Source organism: Phaenicophaeus curvirostris, chromosome 5 (genome assembly GCF_032191515.1).
Source record: "Phaenicophaeus curvirostris isolate KB17595 chromosome 5, BPBGC_Pcur_1.0, whole genome shotgun sequence".
Taxonomy (NCBI): Eukaryota; Metazoa; Chordata; class Aves; order Cuculiformes; family Cuculidae; genus Phaenicophaeus; species Phaenicophaeus curvirostris.
In genome coordinates, this window is record NC_091396.1 from 49,501,896 (window position 1) to 49,527,403 (window position 25,508).

The window sequence follows — 25,508 nt, forward strand, 5'->3', positions numbered from 1 at the left end:
TTTAGCTTTCTATACTAGTTATTTTTATTCTGAGTTAAAATGTGCATATAAATGTTAGTTATATTGATTTGAGTCTTTTATTTAATATCTTGCAGTAGTCCTTTAGCACAAATTATAAGCTATATATATGTAAGAACCATTTGACCAATGAGTAAATAAGCTACAGAATAGCATTGTGAAAATAAATAATTCTCCTTTTGTATACAAGAACAATCTAGTAGTCTTACCTTTGCCAGTTATTTACTATTTAGAATCTCCTGAATTAAAGGAGTGTAAGAAAAGTGTTTTGAGGAAGTAACTACGTAACCAGATATTACACTATATCATGACTGTGCCTTTAGTCTCTTCCAAAAAAATACTCCAAAACAGGGAGAGGAAAATTCTTTGGTAAAAACTCACAGAAATATTTCTAAAAATAATCCGTTGTCATAATTCTGTAAATATTTTACATGTGTTGATTTTCTGTGGTTTGTATTTTATAAGACAGGAAATATTTTTCTCTTTAAGTGATTTTTGATCTTTGGATGTAAATAATTTCTGACTGTGTGCTGAAGCACTGTAAAATTAATAGTCTGCAAGTATAATGAGGTTATTTGATGCCTATGACAGGGTGAACACATGCATCTAAGGAAATATAGGCAGGTGGCTCCAATTAATCCTCGTTACTGGAAAAGGATCATGGCATGAGAGATATCTAAGAACAGTTAAAAATAGATCCAACTCCTCTTAGAAGAAGAAGGGATGTTTTGCCAGTTGCAACTATTTTTTTAAGATACGAGAGATTAAATCAAAATCTTGAAAGTAAGGTAATGTGCTTGAGGACAAAATGTATATAGACCGGGGCTCTTGTAGAACACCTTGGAAATGGTAGAGGAGTAAAAAAGAATATGAGTGTGTGGACATAAACAAGTGTTTTATGTTTGTAAGAGCTTGTCATTTTTTTAGGTCTACTTGATGTCCTGCTTGAAGATTTTAAAGAAAGGGAGCTGTGAGCAGGCGATGATTTTTTGCTTTATCTTGATTTCTGATTGGTGTCAATTCTTAAGGCAGTTTATACTTACAAATTTCATTCTGTTGCTTTTTCCTAATTCCTGTGTGGAGGTTACCCATGTGATTTCTGACCACCTCTTATCTGGAAATTAATGGAAGGATATTTTGCTTAAGACAGGATCTGTTCTGCTGTTCCTTGGAAAAGTTGCTATGTGAGATAGAAATGTCTCTTAGATCTGTAATTTGGCAGCTGTTATTGGTATCAGCAAGGACGTTGTGTTGAAATAACGGAATAATGGAAATAACCTGGATTTTTTGTTTTTTTTAATTGACACTGCACTTCTGGCAACGTAAGAAGTAAAGTTAACTTTAAAATGTTTTCTTCTCTATTCGCTATGTACTGTAATGTACTCCTTGAAAGGAAATGTGTTCCTTCCTTCAGAGAGAGGAAGAAGGAAGATATGTACAAAATATATTTAAAGCAGCTACATTTGTATATGCAGCATTTAAGATCTCCTTTGTTTCTTTTTTTTTTATCTCAGCTGCAGGTGTCTAGCAAGGGGAATTTGAAAAAAAGAAAAGGTTTGGTTCTGATATTCCATGCAGAAATATACTGTGTATTTTTCTGAAGTGCTTAATCTGATTTCTGTCAACTGGTTTTTGAGCTCCGAGGAGGCATGTAGGCATATTTTTGTCCTTTTTCTTTCCATCCTGTTAATTGTAACAAATTTACTATGATAAAGTAAAGGAAAGGGCAATATATTTAATAAAGAATGTTTGGCCAAAATAAAATCCCTTAGGTAAAATCTCCTCTTTGTAACATCACTGAAGAGCTTTGTAATAGAGAAACAACCCAAAAATCTACTAAGGAAGAAAATAAGGAATTCCTATGGTTAATTTGATTTTAAACTTAGCTTGAGCTTTATCATCAGACTTACATCATCTAGATCATTAAAATGAATCCACCACTAAGATCTGAGCAAATCTATTTACTGTGTCCAAAGCAGTTAGCCTTTCTCTTCCTAAGCCATTAAATGCATCAAACAGTAGACCAAGTTTTGTAGGTTCCACTCATCTAAAAAATTTAGAACTATTTTTGTTGCTGTGGATAAAATGGTAACCAGTTATCTTCTAAGTATACTGTTCAGTTCACAGGTATCGCCAAATATGAGGCAGGATCTTTTCTATCTTTCAGAAAAAAAGAACTATTTTCCTTTTAGCTACATTCTTCATTCCTCCAACAAAACCAGAACTTTCTGCTCTGCCAGCATGTTTGAAAGGCGGTTCATTGTGGCAAGGCTATGGATAGACATTTCTGTTAACTAGACAACAGATTAGCATGCTGTGGAAACAACGGTGGTTCAAATCCAAAGCAGTTTATTGTACAATCATTTGCAGATAGACATCACATGTCAGCCTTGGAAAACTGAACAACTTGCTAGCGCATGCAAAGATGTCTCAGCCATACATTGCATGTTTTAATCTAATGCCTGTCCCTGTAGAAGTGAGCCTTCCAGTTTTGCACTAGGGCATTTCAACAGAAACAGGAGGCTGCTCTGGTGGTAACAATTCAGAAAATTATTTTCATCTGCAGATCTGTGGTTCTGACATGTTCTACAAACAGGAAATTGTCTTTAAAGAGCTCTTCTTAAACGGTTCAACATTTTTTTGTAACAATTGAATATTTAATATTTAATTTCTACAGACTGTATAGAAAGGAGTGGATAGAAGTACTGTCTGGGCAGATATGTGGAGTCTCTTGCATTATAACCCTTATTAAAAATAATCAATGGCTAGTGATCTCCAAAAGGCTTTTTCACTACTAGCAACTTCAGCTTGGATGGGCTGTTGTTTTCATCTAGGACTAGAATCTCTTCTATTGCTAAAGGAACAACTGAGGCTGAGGAGTGGAGACTACAAGTGATGTTGAACATTTTTTTCCTGCCTGACCACTCACAGCAATTCAGCTACTGATTTTCCAAGGGAACACAAAAAACATTTGGAAAGAGATTTAACTGCTGATGAAAACACTATCTACGTGGGCCAGGGGATCAATTTTCTGCAATTAATATGAGGGAGAAACACTGATTTAAGGAACAGAGATACACCTGAATGACACAGAAGCTGTTAACTTCCCTCATAAAAGGCAATTTATTAGAACTTTGTTTCAGCTCCTTTGTGCTTTAAGTACAAGCTTGAACTTCATCTGGAGAATGAATTATTTGGGGGGTTTTATTAATGGGATTTTGTTTGGTGGTTTGTGTTTTTTTCTTCCTGCTACACATAATATAATTAAGTACTTTTTGGCTGAGGACCACTCCTTCTCTGTTGTTCTGTGCAGTTTAGAAATGAGAAGCAAAAGGTAATCTTTCATAACTGACTTTTTATAAAGATTTCCCTCATCAGCTTTCTGAAGGTAATGGAAACAGATATCGATCCCTTGATTTACAAGATACTTCCCCCTTTGCTCATGATTCCAGGAGCTGTCAGTGCCCTGACTGCTGATTTACAAAACTTGCCTTATAAAAGCTGTTAAATTTTTAGCATAAGAATGGAAAAGGCCACTATAAGAGTAGAGAAGTTTGGCAATACTATTGCAAAATAAAGATTACTCCAAGGACATTTAGGATGCAATAATGCTTTCATTACTAGTAAAGTACTGGTAAAGTTACATGCCTGTAAGCCACTGATTAGCTCTTGTACCTGTTGTGAAGTTCTGTTTATTTCCTTAATTTCTTATTTCCACTGGTAAAGTTTTTTCACAAAATTTAAAAATGTGATTTGTTTTAGAGATTCCTAATATTTCAAGATTCCTTGCTGAACTGAGGAGAAAACACATTGGTATTTGATTTAATTTTAAAATAGTAGTAGAAAGTTATTGTTCAGAAATCTTGACAATTTGAATGGGACTAAAATGTCTTATTTCAGCTTGAATTAAGATTGAAGTATTGGCTCAGGTTGTCCTAGTTCTTCATAGAAGCCTTATTTTCTCATTTCTGATGCAGAATAAGCATTCAGACTATTATATGTCCTATGATATTTAAGAATTATAGGATTTTTTAAAATTCCGCTCTCTTGAAAGAAAATAAAAAACTGATGATGCACAACAATATCGACAACAAGATATAACACTTCTAAAACGTCCATTTTTCAAAGTCCTTTCGAAGTGTCACAACTCAGATACCTAAGCTACTACCTGATCCCTCCCTAACAAAAGATCTTGATTCAACCCCCTTTTCAGAAAGTCTCCTAACATGAAACAAAATCTTTTATTTTGATTTTACTGCTCGAGAGAAATAATAATACCAAAGAAAAATCTTCTCTGGGGAAGATCTTAAAGAAACTGCATTTTTCATAAGTGAACTTCTTTTAATGCAAATTTTCCAAGCATCTCAAGCCATAATTGGAGGGGAAAATGACAGCAGTCATTTCACATGAAATGGAATTTTGTTTTTCATTTTCGTGATGAAAAAAAGCATGAAATAGATTCTTGCTTAATAAATTCTATGGGTATTTTTATTATTTCTTATAAATATGACTACTATTACTATTTTGCCAGACAGCTTCTTTATACAGACAACTGCATTTTCTTAAGTATGGAAGACTTATATTTTCTGCATGGCAGTTTTTAAACCCATAGCTTCTGCCTCTCAGGAAAAGCCAGAAGTTATTGGGTAAGTTTGATTTATCAGGTGTACGAGCTATGACGTTTTATACCTGCTTTCCTAGAATAAACACAAAATGAAGTTAAGACTAAAATATAGTCCTCTCAAGTAAGAATTCTAACCTTCAAGGGAGCAATAAATTTTTATTCTTTGTCTAAATTACAGTTCATATGTTACAGATTGGGGAAACTAAAAAATAAACAGACTAGAATTATCTGAATATATAATTCTGAGGAGAGAATCTTTCAGACTGGAAACTTGGGGAGATTTAGGTTGGACATTAGGAAAAAAATTCTTGACAGAAAGGGTCATTGGGCCCTGGCACAGGCTGCCCAGGGAGGTGGTTGATTCACCTTCCCTGGAGGTGTTTAAGGCACGGGTGGACGAGGTGCTGAGGGGCATGGTTTAGTGTTTGATAGGAATGGTTGCACTCAATGATCCGGTGGGTCTCTTCCAACCTGGTTATTCTATTATTCTATGATTCTATCATGAGGAGGTCTCTAATTCAGCCTCCTGGTCACAGCAACATTGACAGCCAAACTAGGCTCAGTTGGACTGGGACGCTCAGTGTTGTGTCCACGTGTCTGATGAGAAACTCCAAGGATGGGAACTATACCACCTTTCTGTGCCACTTCTTCCAATATTTGTGCAATTATTGAATTCATCTTTTTTTTTTTCCTCTCTTAATCTTGTCTGGATTTCTGTCCTTACCCTATCTTCCCTGCATGTCTTATCAGATTTACTATGCACTACAGATCACTGCAGTGTTCTGTAAGATTAGATATGGGAGTCCAAGTTTCTTAGATTAGAGGAATTTTTCTGGTGATTTAGGCAAGAATTTAGGCAAATGTTTGACAGATGATATAAAAGGGAGTTTCCTTCTTGTTTTTGTGAATCCAGCACTGGAAAAATTTTATGTGAAAATGTTCAACAATTTGACCTGAGTATCGAGATGATCAACACACACAGCTTTTCACTGAATTAATACAGATCTTCTGTTCTCTGACTGCTGAACAGATTTAAGTTTCCTTTAATATTTCTTTTTAATATTTAAAAACTTTTTTCCCCCCATCCATAGGACATCAGGCTTAGTAGAATGATTTTGTATGCAAACAGACACTTTGGACTGATTTCTGGGAGGAAGTAATACAAGCCATATGTGCTAATGAATATAATATGTACTGCCCTGAGTACCAGAACAAATGCTGGAAATATTCAGAAATTTGTTACCTTTGTTGGGTTCAGGAGATGAAAAAGATAGAAACCCCATTTTCAGTGAATCTCAGTTGTTGGATCAAATTTATAAGAAGGAGTGGTGGAAATAACACATGTTCTGCCTAAATTGCCTTGAAACTATATCCACACCTCAAAGGTCATTTCCAAACTAGACAATTACTACTTGCCTCTCTAATTCCAGAAGTGGCTATTGCAGAAGCAGGCCCCTTCCACATTATTTTAAGACTATGGTTTATGAACTTCCACAAGGAAACATGAAAACGACTAGCTCTCTTCTGTCTTTAACATCTTTATACTGTCTGGGCAAAAGAATATGTCACAGAGTATTAAGTTCACAGATAGTAAAAGAAGTTCAGAAAGACAGCAGAATGCTTCACTTGCCCCAACAGAAGTACAGCAAGTGATGCTGCTTTATTCCACTGCTGCATGTCCCGCATGTGCTTGTAACATGTGAAACTATTGTGAAAATACAATTCAACTCATGATGAGGATACATGCATTTTCTCCATTCTTTATTAGAATGGGTCTATCAAAATGAAGACAGGATGGCTCTGGAAACTATACTTGCATCAATTTCTGCAATGTTTTAATACAACAAACAGCATATAAACAAGTTGTCCCATTGATTCATATAGCTGTGAGCATATTGCCAGTATGACTCATGGCTTTCTGTTTTCTTTTCACTTCAGGAGAAATGCTACCTTGAAAGCAGAGAATTTGCTCTAAATAAGTACTTAACCACAGAAGAAAATCTGTAGGAAATATTTTGTTTTCTTGGATTTGCGATAAAAGTTAATTCTTTATGCATACAAATTGTATTCTATTTTTTCTGAATTCTAGTATTAATTATTAAAAAGAACATTAGAGGAACAAAATCAAGCCTAGTTCTTACAGTTTATTTGCTCCCATTTCTTGAAACTCCAGCTAAATAAATTAGGGAAATAACTAAATGCTCTGGGCAATATAGAAATATTTTAAATATTTACCTTTAACTCTTTTTTTTAATTGACATTCACAGAAGAGCATTTATTGTTTTCCCTTCACAGTTGTATTGTAAAAAATATAATGTAAAATACACTGGGAGTGTTAGTGATTTGATTTGATTCAATGCAAAAAAAAACAAAAACAAAAAAACAGATAAAGAACTCGTTGTATATAACACGTACAACTGGGTGTGAGGTGATCCATGTTCCAGTCTCAGCTTCTATTTTTTCACATAGCATTCAAGGCAATCTCTGGACAATTTCAGCATTCAATAAAAAGCGTGATGAAATTGCCCAGCATAACCTGTAAGAGGTCTGATGTTTCTGCTGCAGTCCACATATGCTGTTGTTGAAAGAAGAAGCATGGGCTGTCCACGCTTCACTTTTAATAATGATCTCAAACAGTTTGATGGCAAAAATACCAATCAACCTGGATGTTCATTGGCAGATAAGTGTTGAGGCTGTCTTTACGCCACCTGTCTGAAGAGCTACATCAACTGCATGTTATCAAATAAGGTTTTGTCTTCTCTGCATTGCAGAAGGTAACCGATAGAGATAAACAATGGAGAAAAAAGGATGGAAGGTGTGTTTCAGGTTTCAGATGGTGCTATGGACAAAACAGATGTGAATATCTTTAAGAAGTCAGTCCAAATTAAAAGAGCATTGCATTGCAGTGTTTTATCTGGACAGATTTGCTGCTATGTAATGAAGTTTGTATAATTTTGTTATTAGGTAGCTTATATATCTAGTTTTAGAAGAAGGACGATTATGGAAGAAAGATGATGTTGAAAGAAGCAATAATGGAGACAACTGGATTGATATGCTGTTTAATTGCTCAGGTCATTAAAGCTAAATGTTTTGGAATTTCATTCAAGAGAAAATGTCTTGATTCAATGGTAGAAAAGAAATGCATGTTTTGTAGGATGAAGTATCATTATATAAAATACTTCCTCACAGATATTTCTTCAGTTTTAAAGCTGGTTTCCTTGAAAAGCCTGAAATATATGATTAATCACCTTGCCTCACATCCTGCTTTCTCTATGCACTTGCTTTTCAGTTTCTTTGATTTTTAATTACTATTATTTTCCTGAAATGAGAAAATCCAAAACACTGAGAAGGTACCACTTGCATAACCTCCATCTTATTTGTTTTCGCCAGGATGACTTAAATAATCTAAACATGTTTAAAAGTGTTGCCAAACCAAGTTCAATTCCTTTGAAACAAAGACTTGGGCTGCAGCAGTACACTTCCAGTGTGCAGTACACTTCCAGTGTACAGTACACTTCCCTTGCAATTATGAGAAGACAGTATTGAAAAACACTTCAGCATCAGCAAACTTGAAAGACAATGTCTCTTTTCCTAAATCAGAGCTGACACGCCTGACAGGCAGAATACTAAAAACTTGATTTTATTATTAAGAACATTATCAGTAGGGTCAAGTGATGAAACTTTTATTTATTTCCAAAGTTGTGACAATTGGAAAACATCATCCATGACTGAGCCTAGTTTTGTACTATGTGTACCCTTTTGAAGACATTTTTGAAGATACTACTCTAAAAAATTTAGAGAGGTAATTCTTAGAAAAAAAATTCTTAATTACAAAGACTGAGCAGAAAAACTTTGAACCAATGCAGTATTTTGAGAATCCCAAGTACCTGTTGTTTTGATGCCATGTTTCTCTTTTAATTTACATGTACCTTATTTTAAGTGAACACAGCTAAGCTGTTTCAAGAAGTTTTTACTACTGGAAATAACAACATCTAAGTAAATGCAAGGGTTGGGGCTTTTTCCTTAGTCACAAAAGTAAAATGTAGATTATTTAATAAAACAAATACAGATGAAAAAAAAAAGAAGGATGGGCATTAAATGAACTAGTAAATGATCTAGTATGAATGTTCCTAGCCAAAAAAATACTGTTCCTAATAGTAGCAATATAATCTTTTACATACCACTTGTTATCTATACACTTCAAAACATTATCCTGCTCCTTTACAACAGATGGAAAAAGGACTTTTTCATTCTAAATGCTAATGAAAGTAAAATTGTCATCCAATCATAACTTTTTTTAAAAAATAGATATATCCACAATATAAATTTGGAATGTATAATAGCTGGGTACAAATGAAAAGTAAAGGAAAAACACGTGTTTGTAGGGGCATGTCACTTTCTATAACCTGTTTCCTAGAGGTCCACAAATTTCTATTATTCATGATCAGAACAATATGTTAGTTGATTCCTTGCTCTTAAAAGAAAACTATTAAAGAAACAATAGAAATGTAGACAGAGAGTGAATAAATCCCACTTAGCAATGGGAATCCAAGGAGCAAAAAACCCAAAGGAGTCACAAAGGAACTACTGAGCTGAACATTGTTTTGTGTGAAGTTAGATACGCCTTGAGTTAAAGTGAAATGCAGTTCATTCTCGAGCGCATTGACAGCAAACTAGATAAGGTTTCAAAATTTGACTTAGAAATTAGCTAGAAATTAGCTGGTTTTGAATGAGAAAAATAAGAGAACAGCTACATCTCCGTGTATGGCTGGAGGAGACATCTACAGCTTCACCAGCACAGCAGCATGGAAATTTCACTGATACTCCATCATCAACATTGTATTATAGATGATAAGTGATGGTCTTTGAAATTTAAAAATTGTTGAATATTCACTCTGTGTTTTAAAACTGGCAGGAGAGGAAGTGCTAGGGATGAATAAAACCTTTAGTTTAACCCTGTATTTAATTTTCCTTATCATGCCATTCAGTAATATTCCTTTTTAAGGCTTGAATAAATACTATTTTCTTTTTGTGCCCCCATTTTTACAGTGTTTACACAGAATCTTCATGAAGACTCATTGACAATAAGTCAACAGAAAAAGGCAATTTAAAAAAAATTTCAGAATAAGGCTCAAATGATTGCAAAAGGAGTAGAACAAATATCTCTGAAATTTAGTGTAAAAAATACATCAACAGGGCGTGAATTCTCTCCTTTTTAAGTTCTAAATTTTCTCCGCAGGGTTTCTTTGAGGAGAGAATCAGAAATTTGGAAAAGCAAATTATTTTTAGCTTTGAATTACGTGTAATAACATCTCATTTTACTTTATGCTTTCTCTGCTATATCTAATAACTCATCAGTGCCTGTCTTTTGACTCCCAATTATCTCCTCACAAATCCACTTTTTGTTCAACTTAGGACTTACTACTACTTTGTAAGTTTTAATGACTCTTCTGTCTGTCATAATCGCTACCAGAAATTCATCATCGATACTGCTTCATAATACTCAGCTTTTACATGATTTACAAAAAATACCAGTACAAGGGTGGAATGGCCCATCTTAGTGGATAATGTCGTACGTAGCTAATAAGAAAATGAAGGATCAAACTGAAAAATTCTATGCTATGCAGACTTTAATTCTCAATTTTTTATAATATCCTAAAATAAATTTAACAATGATAGCTATGTAGAAGTGGCCTGAATTTCATCTCTTTTAAGTAAGTGCCTAAAGGAAAAAAACCCAAAAATTATATTCAGATCATAAATATTTATAAAGAACATATCTCAAGTAATTATATGAAAATATTCTTTCTAAAATGATTCTTACCAGATTTCTTTGGCAAGTTTATAGTCTAATTAATATATTAAAAAAGGTGTTGATATATGATTGTACAATGAAAACATAACCTTTCTATATTCCATTTGATTTACTACAAATATCAATCATGAAAATCTGCTTTTAAAACTTGGACTGTAAGCATGTTTTGAATAAGTTATAAAGAGATTTTTAATTTAATCTTAATGATAATTTGAGATTGAAAATATAAAAAACTTCTTCAAAATCAGTTGCTAGGCAATACTATTAAATACTATGCCAGTCATATAACTGCAAGACAAAATTCTCTGGGCATACATAAATAGAATACACAAAAAGGACAGAATTTAAATGGTGGAAAATATAAAGATCACAGTTAAAAGAACGTCATCATAATATAGTTAAAATAGCTCATCTTGGAATGACAGAAAAAGAAAAAAAGCCTAACTCTACAGACTGGGACACTCTGTACGGGTAAACCAGGGCTAAAAGAAGAGGTTCAAGGGCATATCAAAGCACATATTCCTACCCTTAATGCCTTGCTTTGTCTCCACTAATTGCATGCTGACTATACCTAGACTCCTGGCAAAGGTAACCCAGCAGATAGGCTCGGGCACATTTAGTCCCACATGTTTCAGTCACACATAAATTTGCACTTTTTGATTCTCTGTTTACATAACAGGTTAATCTGGCCACAAGGTGGTCTTTTGTTAGAGAACAGGAAAGCCCAGTTACACAAGGACTGGAAGTAAACATTTAATCATAAGCTTTTAAGACAACAGATAAAATTGAGATCACAGAAGGAAATCACAGAACATATGAGAAAGGAATATATAAGGTAGCAACAAGAAACTCAGTGTTCTTCCGTAGGTAGCCTTTGATAAGACAGCAACCAGTCCAGTTCTGTAAGACTGAAAATACTAGAAGTCAACAGATGTTCATGAAAATACTTGGAAAAAAAATCAGCCAAAGAGCATAGCTATATGTGTTAATATATAGGTAAAGAATTATAGAATCATAGAATCACCAGGTTGAAAGAGACCCACCGGATCATCGAGACAAACCATTCCTATCAATCACTAAACCATGCCCCTCAGCATCTCATCCACCCATGCCTTAAACACTTCCAGGGAAGGTGACTCAACCACCTCCCTGGGCAGCCTGTTCCTGTACCCAATGACCCTTTCTGTGAAATTTTTTTCCTACAACTTTGCACTTAGAATTGGATGCAAGTCTCAGAACAACAGTTTAAATTTGAGAACAGCATTATAGCAGATGAGCTAGACTTGTCATGTCAGGAACCTGTGTCAGTAGTAGATATGAAGAGTCATGCTATGTGTTTTCTTTAAGAAATTCTGTTCTCTTCATACAGCAAATCAGACTAAAACAGAGTATTGATCAGTTCTTGCCACCTATGAAGGAACAGGGACACTAATTCTTACTTGCTAAGATTATTTAGTAGCCAACAGAAAGTAATAGCTAGTATCCTATAATGAAAGGGAGGGGAGAAGAGGTGCTGATTTTAGATCCTTGTATGTCCTTGTGATTTCCAGGAAAGCTTTATTGTATAACAGTTAGCAAATTTTTAGTTGAAACAATATATTTCCTTCTTGCCTGCCTGGCTTCCTGCTTTCCTTACTTTCTTCCTTCCCTTCTTTTTTCCTTCCTATATTTTAAAAAGAGCACCAGAAAAATGCGTTCTATTTTATTTACAGATTAATGTAATAACTGTGATGTGTTATTCTTTTACTATTTTACTGCTAACCCACATTCAATGCCCCGAAAACAAGAAAATAATAGTATTTCATTGGTGTATACAATACTAATTACTTTACAGCACTGTGTACATTAGTCTTTGACTAAGCAGACTCCAGTCAACTGTTTTGTAAAATATAAGTCTAAACATGTTTACACGTGGTAAGTGTGGTAAATAAGTACTAGTTGCCGTATTCCAGGAATTGCTGCAGTCATACTAGTAAATTTATTCATTCTTATGTTTTTATTATTAATTTATCAGGTTTTTCTTCAAGTATTTAACTTGCACATTTTTTTAGTTGATAGCATTACATTTGAGTTGATGGAAATTTTACTTATTTTATGGATATTATGTAATATTCAAACAGTATCAAGTAGATATGTAAATGAATAAAATAAAATTGCAGGAAGGTATCAGTCTATAAAACATTTTTGGTCACAATCAATATATTTAAAGGTTAAAACTGATGAGTAACAAAGTTCCAAATGTGCAATATCAAGCAACATATTTCTAGAGCATGTTTATTGGGCCAACAGGTTTCTGCTAAGTAAATTGATGTGAATTTTAATAACTTATTTATTTATAGTGAATTCCTCAGAGATTTATCATATTTTGTCTTAGTTCAGGGTTACTGATATCACAGTGTAAGACCATGTGCTCACGGTTGAAGCTTTTCTACATTAAATTTTTATTTGATCAGACCCGGATTACCTCATAATCGCATCTTAGTTCCTATATCTCTCAACCAGATAAAGCTCTTTCCTCTTTTCCCTTTGGCCTTTACTACTAAAATGGACACTAATTTTGCATTGTATAATTTTTAACTAAGTATAATTATTAGTACCAAATTAGTAGTACCAAAACCCCAGAGTTCATGTAATAATATTTCTTTTTACTTGGTCCTGGAGAAGCAGAATCATTGTTAGTTCCAGACAAAACTAATTTCTATTTTATTACACGTGATATCTGTGTAATCTGTGTATCTGTGTAAGTAGAACAAACAAAACTGTAAAAGCAAAAGTCTTGAGTTCCTCACATATAAAGGAGGGGGAAGAATGGGAAGACTTCAATTACAGTAGGGTTAATAAAATCTTACTTTATTAGACTTCATTTGGGACACACTAAGTGTATCCAAAAATATAAATAAATATGACGCTGCATAATTAATAACTTACAAAGCTACCTGTGGAAATCTGTTCCTTTGGAACTGTACTGTCAGCTTCATAGATCTCCTGCCAGGACAAGTTGGATGGAGTCAATGTATGTTTACTCAGAGACTGCTTTTTACTTAGGACTGTGTCTTTGCATTAGGTAGAAGAACAAGAAAACTTCTTCAATTTGAAAGTGTCTCTGAAAAACTTTGTGCCATTTGGGGTTACTGAATATCTCACATTATCTGGGTTTTCTTTTTCTGTTGCTACTTTCACACTTCTAAAGTGACTACTCAAGGAAGCAAAGAATAAAGTTAAGTTATTTGCCAGTTTAAGCTTAACCTGTGTGGTTGGTCCTATATCCTATGTGAAAGGCTAATAATATACAGCTATAGCTCTGTATTCATGACAACTACCTGTTTTGAAAGTGCTCAGCTACCAGTAGGAAAAATAATGAATGTGCATAGAGAGATAAATAGAGTCTACACAGTTGACCAGCGTATGTAGGGAACAGCATCATATAGCATGTGAGGCAAGCTCAGTGCCTTGGATTTCCTGGGTATAGAAAAAGCCGAGCACACATGATTTATTTGGCTATAACTATCATAGATATCAACACTTGAAAATAACACTAGTTATTAATTGCCTACACATGTAGTAGTCCATAATCACTGCTCGTTCTCAAATAAGCGTGGAGGAATGTGATGTCCTTTTTACAGAATTCATTATGCTATGCACATGACAGATGATATAATCACTATGAAGGCAGATTTTATAAAGGAATAAACATTAATTTCTTCATGGATAGAGGAAATAATTCATTATATTCAATGACTTGACTTGTTAAACTTATTCTGCCAATGCTTTTATTTGTTTGACTACCTTGGCAGTAAAACATGATAAAACCATATCTAGCCAGGTTTTTAAATAAGGACTGGATTTTGCTGCTTTCATAAATTCAAAGGAATGACTTACACTTCAAATAGTCTTGTTGCTTACACTCATCCTTTTTGAAAAGAGAGTTATTACATGGCCCTCATAAGTAGATTACCATATGGCTTGAATTAATGAATAATGAAGACTTTGATAGGAGTAAGTGAAACTCCAATGTTTTGACTTGTGTAAGTACCTAAATCCTACAATGAGAAGTCAAACTGTATTCAGATTTTGTCTGATTTAAGTACTAAAATAATAAGATTTCTCTTTCCTTCTTTTAATATCAATAAGAGTAATGTATTTGTCTTTAAGCTGCAAAACAAAGGAAAATGAGACAAGTAAAATATACCTTTTTCAGGAAAAAATTCACACTAAAGATATTACTATGCTAAAAAATTATTATGCAGACACAGGACAGTATGAATGCTGTGTTATAGGGATAACTGATTCATTATTTTTCAATAATGCAAGTATATTCTAATGGATATGATCCACTATATAATTAAGCTAGTGAAGAGTAAAGAATGTGTGAAGGATCCCTAAGTATTTGTGAAAATTTTTACCAGCTTTACAATTTGGTGGCATTGTAGACCGTTAAGTTGTTTTCACATGGAGCCCTCCATTTAAAAATGAAACTTGGACCTTCTATATGAAGTAAAGTTAAGGATCTTTGAGGAAAATGTCCTTATTTCTTCTTGGTTTTTCACTTCTGGAGCAGTAGTTCTAGAAAGTATCAATCCACTAAGTGAGGTAATAAATCCAGTTGTGGATACAAAGACTATAGCATTCAGCTGATCAGGTCTGAGTTCTACCTGTAGAGCACAGCAGTTTGCCCATCAACATGACTGTATTGAGACATCCAATTCACTCATTCTAAAATTCTTTGATGCATGCTTATTTAATACTGATTAACTTCAATAACATCCCGCATGATATTCCTTCTTCAGGCTTACCTTGAATATATAATTCATAACAAAATAATCCCTCGACAGAGCAATAAAATCAGATTGCAGAAAACTGCATCCCTGGAAACACTGCAAAGGCAAAGCTACAAATTGCCTCTAAAAATGCTATGTTAGAGTTATCTATTTATAGATTTTGGGTTTTCTGAGAAATGCAATAAATTTTCATTGCAAGATCTAATTTTAAGTTTCTTATTTCTCACATCCAAAAGAGCAGAATGCCTAAAAAATCCTCAGGCAGTTTTAATGCACAGTGATCGTCAGTCCTTGATAGAAACTGTCTTCAGACAAGCTAATCAATATTCTAATAGGGCACTAGTGACTACAGGGTATTTCTTCCTGTGTATTAATAGTGATATTCATCTTATCATTACATATTTTTATGAACAAATATTGAAGTTCTTTGCAAAATATGTCAGATGCCCATTTTGCAGGCAAAACATGGCCAGCCACCAGACAAGAAAAGTAACTCTGCATGGCCACACAGCAACTTCAAAGACTGGATCTTAGTCTGGATCCCCACTGCAGAGAGTACTGAACTCTGTTCATTTCTTGTGTTTTCACTGACCTTTCAGCTAGGACATATGTATGTTTATTGCATCACAGTTACTTCTAGAAGGAGAAATTAGTCCAGAAGGAGAAAACATTACCCCAGAGTGGAGTTAAGATGACAACTGGAATGCATTCTTCCCATGTACATTTCTTGTTTATAATCAGTTGATCATGTGGGCACACAGTTTTTCAAAGACCTATTTTTTAAGCTAGTTCTCTATGCAACCGTTTCAAGATAAGCCCCATCAGCCCATCCTGCTCTTCAGTGTTACTTCCAGAAATGCTGAGCCTGAACCATTGGGTTTGAAATTGGCTTAACTGGAAATTCTTACTGTGAGGTAAACAGAACTAAATTAACACCATCATCATTGCTTGGAAAGAACGTGGCAGTGCTTAATAACAGCTGTAGCACCTTCCAGATTCTCTCACAAATTGTTCCAACAAGTAGCTGTTACTATAATTGCAAAATAGATTCACTGTTCCATTAGTGGTATTTCAATATCACTTTGGAATGACATGAAATAGAGGAGGATAGAATGAGTAAGTAACATTATATTATTGATTTTAGTACACACTTTTATTCCTTACAGTAGCACAATAAAGAATTAGGGGACATTGAGTCAGATTCTCTGAATTATATTGAGCAGGAAAAGAGTTAGAGACCACAAACTTTCTTTAAATGCAGCACTGTAGCTGCTGAATTTCATGCATATTTTCTCACACCCTCAGAATGAGTTGAGGATAGATCTGATTTATATCTATAGTATCCAAACCTGAAATAAAAAAGACATGGTAGAAACAGCACTAGAATACTGGGAAATAGAGTACAGGTGAATTTAACAGCCACTGCCCTAGTTCAGTTAAGAGTCATCTTTCTGGGAGAAGTCAGCATCTTTGAAAGATGTATGTTTTGGGTAAGTAGAATCAGATGGGTTACCTCAAGCCTTGTTACTGAGCTAAATTAATTTTCCAGATTTGGCTTGAAGCAGTAGTATTCACCCACATCTCTCCATCAGCAATAGTGTGGGAGAAAGAGAACTTCTCACAGAGGAATGGATAGCAAGTTGAGGATGATTAATATATTGACTAGCACGGCTGCATACAAAATGTGCATGCACCTATAGCGTCTTCTTCCGAAATTCTACAGTAATGAAGAAACAGCTAAATTGGATTTTAGACAATAGTGGGTAAAGAAGAGCCAAGCTTCTTTTACAATAAGAAGTATAACATTTTTGCTTCAGGTAAGGGAGGGCGTTTGGAAAAGATATTGAAAACTTGTATTTACTTTTAGTATTCATAGAATCACAGAATTATAGAATAGTTTGAGTTGGAAGGAAACATAAAGATCATCCAGTTCCAAGCCCCCTGCCATGGGCAGGGACACATCCCACCAGTCCAGGCTGCCCAAGGCCCCATACAACCTGGCCTTGAACACCTCCAGGGATGGGGCAGCCACAGCTTCCCTGGGCAACCTGTGCCAGCGCCTCACCACTCACATGGTGAAGAAATTCTTCTTTATGTCTACTCTAAATGTGCCTCTCTCCAGTTTATACCCATTGCCCCTAGTCCTATCACTACAAGCCTTTGAAACAGTCCCTCCCCAGCTTTCTTGTGCACCCCTTTCAGGTACTGGAAGGTTGCTATAAGATCTCCTTGGAGTTTTCTCTTCTCCAGGATGAACAAGTCCAACGCTCTCAGCCTGTCCTTGTATGGGAGGTGCTCCAGCCCATGGATCATCCTTGTAGCCCTTCTCTGGACCTGTTCCAACAGTTCAATATCCTTCTTACTGGAAACAATACTCCAGGTGGGGTCTCACGAGAGAGGAATAGAGGGTCAAAATCACATTCCTCGACCTGCTGGCCACACTTCTTTTGATGCAGCCCAGGATTCGGTTGGCCTTCTGGGCTGTGAGCACACATTGCCAGCTTATGTCAAGCTTCTCGTTGATCCTGCACCCCCAAGTCTTTCTCTGCAGAGTAGTTTTCAATCACATCACTCCCCATGCTATACTGAAATTGGGGATTGCTATGAACCAGGTGTAGGACCTTGCATTTGGCCTTGTTGAACCTCGTGAGGTTCTCACAGGCCCACTTCTCCAGACTATCTAGGTCCCTCTGTATGACATCCTGTCCTTCCACTGTGGCAACTGCACCACTCAGCTTCGTGTCCTCTGCAAACCTGCTGAGGATGCACTCAGTCTTGCTGTCATTATTGATGAAGGTATTAAACAGCACTGGTCCCAGTACAGACCCCCGAGGGACACCACTTATCATGGCTCTCCTTCTGAACTTTGAGCCATTGACTACTACTCTCTGAATGCAACCATCCAACCAGTTTCTTATCCACTGAGCCATCCACTCATCAAGTCCTTATCTCTCCAATTTAGAGAGAAGGATGTTGTGGGGAACCGTGTCAAAGGCTTTACAGGCGTCCAGATAGATCACATCCATTGGTTTACCTGTGTCCACTGCTGAGGTTACTTCATCATAGAAAGCCACTAAGTTGGTTATACAGTATTTGATTTGTTGCAGACTTAGGAAAGCAGTCTTCCAGGAAAGCATTGTTTAAAAACTCCCAGCACTTGCTAGCTCCTTTATCCTCCATGGAAGCTTCCCACAGAATCCCTCCCAACTCAGCTCTGAGCAAGCTGAAGCTTGCTTTTCTGAAATCAAAACTCCTTGTCTTAGTGTTAACCTTCAGTGTGCTCTGCGGGATCTCACACTCCACAATATTGTAAATGCTGCAGCCAAGGCTGTTACTAACATAAACATTACCGAGCAGGTTTCTTTGGTTTGTGAATAGTAAGTCCGGCAGAGCTTCATTCCTGGTTATATGAGAAAGCATTTAACAATTGTATAAGAAAGCAGTCCTGTATGCATTCCAGGAACTTGATGGATGATATATAAGCTACTGTATTATTCTTGTCTGAATAGTTGAAGTCAGCCTAAAGAGCCAGGTTCTGTTGACCCAACACTTGCTTAAGACCCAAATATTGCTTCTTTGGCCTTACCATCTTGGTGCCACAGGTACATCATGCAGTCTTGTTTGGAATAAAATGCATCCTGCATTTAAATGTATTAGTAAATACACTTACATTTAAAATGTATTAGTCACTTAAATGAGGAAACTGGAATCTGGATGGAAATGATAAAATCTTCCTTAAGAAATTCATATATCTACAGAATAAGCAATATGTCATGGAAAGGCAGTCCATAATCAGAGGAAAAATCCATAATCAGAGGTAAAGAACACCTCAATATTATTCACTCAAATACATCTCTGATATCTCTAAGCCTACTGAAATCAGAATACAGCAATGCTTGACTGTGTCAAAATTTTATTGTACTCTTGTTGTGAAGCAGGGCATTATTGCTGTCTTTCACTGTCCAAAAGTTGCTGAGAAATGCACATGCTCCAAACAGATGAGACTCTGTGTTATGCCAAATATTAACAGTTGATTTGTATTTGCCTTTTTTCTTTTTCTTCTTTTGGGAGGAGGGAGAGAAGAGTGGATATCTTTTATCTCTAAGGAGATCCAGCTCCTTCCATCCAGGCCAAGGAACTGGTATAATACTTTCACTTTCTTTATGGGTTCTGGCTTTATTAATAGATGTAAAATATTGCTTACTGGCTGCATTCCACCCTACAAAATATTTCTGTGTTGCTTTATTCATACAAGTTTTTTAAGATAAGATTTTTGAAAAATTGCCACAAAGCAGAAGCTACCTTAAAGTAACCTGCTTTTAGACTTTCCTTTTCCTTCACTTAAGCATTTCACATCAATGATGTTATATTTGTACATCATTCTTTGAAGAAGTCTCTAAAGTTCCAAATTGAGAAGCATGTGGAGACTCAAATTGTTGTTGTTATGAGGTCCTTCTGAGGCACGTTGCTCTTCTGAGGTGGTCTGCATTGTTTTTTCTGTTCCACATCTATGCCTTTTGCTTAACATTAATGTTAAGGATTAGTTTCTGCATTGCTCCTCTTTATCTCTGGTTTTGGCAAACAGAGTGAAGGTTTGTAGTACACATATGAGATCATTTCTTGAGTGTTATAAGGACCACATTCTGCATGCAATTTGACACAAGGGCTACTATGTTAGACACATTTTGATTTTAAGTGCTAAATAAGTGTGCTAAAACCCACGTAACTTGTCAGTGTGTAAGTTAACTTACTTGGGAACAAGAAAAGATTATACACTGGGCTATTCAATCTTTTTATTTTTTTAAATTGAACGGGTAAATTAGCATGTGAAAATCCACATAACCTCTCAGTGTGTAGATTTAAATTACTTGCAAACTCATCTATGATACACACTAGGTTATTTAAGTTATTTTTAAAAATTCTACTAGTAACTGATAACTCTATTTTGCACACTGGAGCTGTTGACTCCTTCTCCTGCTGACTTTGTCTCTTTTTCTCTCATACCACCCAGGCCAGGCTGAATGATGAAGGAGCTAGCACTGTCTCAATGGAAATGAGTCATAAAAGAGGTATTCCTAGATTTTTCAGTTTAAACATGCTTTTCGAGGCCACATGTCTGAAGTTGAAGTAAACTGGTGAATGGGATGCTTTCATGGGTTTCATCCACTACCTCATCAAAATAAAATTTCTGTCCTTATGATTATAGGATTTAATTCTGAATACAACATGACAGCACTTTAATTAGAGTTTTAACTACCTTAAATGGGCTTTGACTTTTTAACTCCACTGAATTTCATCCTCTTATTAACCAACTACTCCCCTTTATTTTCATTTTTTTGCCCTATTCTGTTTCATAGCAGATTTATGATTCAGCAAAAATCCAAGCCTAATGAGCCTTTGGGGAAGAAGAAAGAGTATGTGTAGGACAGGATTTGGCTAGCTTCAGGAAGACCCCCAGCAGGGACCAGTTGATAAAGGAGGATGTGCTGGACGTGCTGGAACTTGTCGCCGCAGGCCTTGGGAAGAGCGAGATAAGGCTTTTGTTTAGAAGGAACAAAAGAGTCTGGCTATGTGAGGATGAGCACAGGTGTCTGTGGTTGCGAGACAGTTACCTTGATAAGAGGAACTATTGTTGTTGCTGAAGGAAGTAAATGTTTGAAAAAAGCTTCTTTGTATTAACCAATCTGTGATTGCCTAGTTTGGTGTGGGGACCAATCGGTTTGAGACACGCTTCTTGTAGCTAGTATAAATACGTCTGAAGAACACAATAAAATTGACACTTTTTGCTTGTATCAAGTATTGTCCCGTCTCTCAATCGCGGCAAATTGGTGACCCCGACGTGATACCGACGTGATTGCCAAGGGTCAGAGAACCACCTATCTGGTGGCATGCCACGAGTTCCACAGAACGTTGAATGAGCTGCTGAAAGGAAGCAGGAACCGGCCGGTAAATAATCCCTCTGGAGCATAGAGGTGAGCTGTGGGAAACGGGAAAATGGGGAACCAGGCTTCTTCCCCTGAAAGAGACGTATATGAACTTATGAAAGCCCTTCTTCAAAAGCAAGGGAAAAATATCTCTGGGCATGATCTTAAAGTAATACTTAAATGGGTACAGGCGAAAATACCCACCATAACTGCATCCCCTATCTTTACGCGGGAACTTTGGGATGATGTGGGGATGAAACTGTGGGATGCTACGATAGAGAAAAAAGAAGGAGCGAAAAAGCTGAGGGCTCCCTGGCAGAAAGTTTTTGAAGCGTCAAAGGCGCATGTCGGCTCAAAAAAGCAGAGCGATAATTTCGAGCCGAGTGCAGGATCGTCAACAACTGTACTAACCCCTCACCCCCCTAAACTGGCTGCGCTTGCCTCTGCAACCCCCGACGGGAGGGCCGACTATCCCTTTGACCTGGGTCCGATAGACACCGACAAGGAGCCCGATCGCCCCCCTCACTGTCCCTCAGACCAATGGGTGCAACTCAGGAGGGAGGCACAGCAGCGGGGAGAAATTGAAATATTGCAAGCTTTGATCCGTGCGCGGCACGGCGGTCCGCGCTGGGAACTAATTAGTGACGAAGTGATAAAGGAGACTCCAAAAAACTGTAAAAAGAGAACCAAGCCACTCGGCTGAGGGCCACTCCCCCAGCCCTCCAGCTCCCGCGGAGCGGCTCGCTGCGGGGGGGCCTCTGCCCTGGGCTGGGGGGGGGGGGGCGGCTGCTGCTGCCGAAAAAACCCGAGCAGTTTCAGCATTGCAGAAGGGACTGTTAAGAGATACGATAAGAAATGGCTCAATTACCTACAACAACAGCTAGGATCATTTACCTATCAAGCAGAGCATTTTAAAAGAGACTGCAATGCCAGGAGAGAGGGCCTAAAATCTGCCCTTGGTGTGGAAAGGGCAAACATTTTACCAGTTGGTGTAAATCGAAATGGGATAAGAACGGGACAGTATTGTCAGAAAACCAGGAGCAAAGCATGGTTCAGAGGCACGTACCAACACAGACGCCTCCGCAGCGAGCAGCAGCTCTCACCTCAGGGCAAGAACCAGAGGCAGCACCGAGATAGACGTGATCGCCACCATCGCAGCAGTGCTGCAATCGTCTGCACTTCACACAATACCACGGAATGTAAAAGGACCATTGGAGGGTGGCTTTACTAACTTGTAATTTGAATGATTGTCAATTCGATTGGGAATCTTTGTTTTACCTGGGGTCATTGATGTAGGCTGTACTGGAATAATTTAAGCAAGGATATGGATGCTGTCTCCACTAGTGTTATGAACACCATTTCCACTAGTATTAATACCAACAGATAGCCGGATAGTGTATTTAATTTTGTTCAAAGCAGGTGTATTCCAAGCTGACTCTGTAGAGCGTGGCTCACAAGGATTTGAGTCAATAAGAATCCCTGAAATACATTTGGCTTAGTCTACAAACTCAGCCTCTTATGTTGAAGTGTAGTGTAACCCTTAGTTGTGCACGTTCCACTAATCTTGTGGGGGGAGAGATGTGTTAAATGCAATGGGAATAGATATTGGAATTATGAACGAGTGAAAAATTGGGTACATTTCAAAATTTAGTGAAGGAGCAAATAGATCACGGGCATACAGTCCCATTTAATAGTGCTTGGAACGCACCTGTATTGGTGATAAAAAAGAAATCTGGAAAATGGCGTTATTCACATGATTTTTCTAGACAAACTACAAGAGGCCTTAAATAAGCAGGCAGACAATATCACCGCTAGATAAGTGTTGCTTAAACAATTAGCCTTAAAGAATGTAAAGATGGACTTAGTGCACTGTTAACTGAATTTTCACCTGTTACAAAGATTGCTTGTTTTACCAGAATTGACTGATGCCAACTTTACGAGAGCGATGCAAGTAATAGTCTGGATGCCTATGCCTTCTGACTTTATATCAAAGGGCACTAGAATCACTCATCTGATTTGTTTTTCAGCAGTTGTACTCCATGAAGAGACAGAGGCTGTGGTTCAACTGAGCAGTCCATGATTCTATCAATGCAGAAACTACAAAAGTCTACCATAAGTGAAATATTTGTTAGACAATCGATATAAGCCTTATTAGATAATGCATCTATATATTTTAAGTGTTGTATGTTCCCGGTACCATGTGTAGATTAAATATCCGTAGCGTGGAAAAATTGTGGATCCAATAGTGATAACCAATGTTGTATGAATGTATTCAGCTAGCTGAGAAATGAGTGGTCGTGTGCATATGCGTGTATGTTTGAAGTACTTCAAACGTTTGTAAGACTTAGAAATTGGCTTTGATTAACCTTGAAAATATATCTCTGGGACCTTTCAATCTCAAATGTCCACTAAGCCGGCAAACAGGTAGATTTACCTGGGGATCTTTGGAATGAAAGGCTTCAGAAGAAAAAGTTTTAAAATACCTAGCAAAACATGTAGCTATATGTGTGTGAGTGCCCCCCCCACTTCTCCTTCCTTTCTAAGTTTTTTTTCTTTCAGCCTTTAAGAAGTCCAGAGGAGTTAAAGGTGTTATCTCTCTAGGGGAATGTTGTGAGAATACTCTGCATTCCAATGTCCCTCATCAGCAACTACTGGGTCCTAGTGCAGACAACCTTTTAGGGATAATTGAGGCAATGATAGAGGAAAATTCAAAAGCTTCATTACGAATTATTGAGTGGATATTTTGCCACACTAACCCCCAAAAACCATAGTCACTAGATTTGAAATGATTACAACGATAATCACCGAGAGAAGAAAAGAAGTGTTCAATTATTAGGCCAAGACTCGACAATTATTTATATCCCAATGACAAAAGAATATACTAATTAGTGCATGGCAAATATTTTGAATTTACAAATAGATCTAATAGATTATCCAGGAAGTATTGATATCCATTTACCAAGTCGTGTCATTATTGAATGTACTCATCAAGTAGTAAAAACATTGTTAGCAAAACAGAAAAGGGGGGAATCAGGAGAGACACTGTAAAACAGATTGATAAAGGTGCAATATGTAATAAATTTTTTGCAATTAGCAGGAGATGATCAAATTGTGCCGAAGTTGAAGCATATACAAACCATGTCATCAAAATTAGAGCAAGTATAAGACAATGTGAAAGTGCTATTGAAGAACAGTTATTATGGGCAATGGACAGGTCTGTGTAAGCTACTAACATGGAAACGAGGTTAAGCTTGTATTTTAACAGATACAGGATCACTTTGGGCACCTGCGAGGTGAATCAAGCCCACATTGCTGCGTGACAACTGTTGAGCCCCAAACACGAAAGCAGTCGAGAAGAATGAGGAGGACTTAACATTATGGATGCTCTTTATCTTATGGGTGGTAGTTAAAGGATATCCCTGGGTGATCGATTCTCGAAAGAATGGGTGGATAACAAGATGGGTATGAGAACTGTTGGTCAAAAGAATGTTGTAAAAATGATTGTGTATGTTTTGGTGTTCTTTATTCTTTTACTACTCTTTTTGCCATGCTTATTACAATGCCTGCAAGGACTAATGGCGCGTTCTATAAAGAAGATTCTTGTTGTGCAACAGGAAGGGGGAGATGTAGGACAGGATTTGGCTAGCTTCAGGAAGACCCCCAGCAGGGACCAGTTGATAAAGGAGGATGTGCTGGACGTGCTGGAACTTGTCGCCGCAGGCCTTGGGAAGAGCGAGATAAGGCTTTTGTTTAGAAGGAACAAAAGAGTCTGGCTATGTGAGGATGAGCACAGGTGTCTGTGGTTGCGAGACAGTTACCTTGATAAGAGGAACTATTGTTGTTGCTGAAGGAAGTAAATGTTTGAAAAAAGCTTCTTTGTATTAACCAATCTGTGATTGCCTAGTTTGGTGTGGGGACCAATCGGTTTGAGACACGCTTCTTGTAGCTAGTATAAATATGTCTGAAGAACACAATAAAATTGACACTTTTTGCTTGTATCAAGTATTGTCCCGTCTCTCAATCGCGGCAAGTATGCACAACACGGAAGTGGTCATAGAATAATAGAAACTCTAGGTTAAAAAAGATGTTTGAGATCATCAATACCTGTCCACCACTAAATCGTATCCTTAAGAACTTCACCTACCCATCTTTTAAATGCACTAGGGGGTGGTGACTCAATCACCTCCCTGGGCAGCTTGTTCCAGTGTCCGATGACCCTTCCAGTGAAGAAGTTCTTCCTAATGTACAATCTGAAACCTCCCCTGGAACAGGCCAGTCCCTCTCATCCTACAACCTATTGCTTTGGCAAAGAGACCAACACCCACCTCTCTACAACCTTCTTTCAGGTA

At 36.9% G+C, this 25,508-nt stretch overlaps 1 long non-coding RNA gene across 1 annotated transcript; it reads left to right on the plus strand.

The window, feature by feature from the left end:
* The first annotated feature begins 721 nt into the window (after positions 1 to 721).
* LOC138720709 (uncharacterized) lies at positions 722 to 20,973 on the plus strand. The gene is made up of 3 exons (XR_011337457.1): positions 722 to 806; positions 20,247 to 20,304; positions 20,593 to 20,973. It is a non-coding gene; the product is annotated as an uncharacterized lncRNA (long non-coding RNA).
* Positions 20,974 to 25,508: the final 4,535 nt, after the last annotated feature.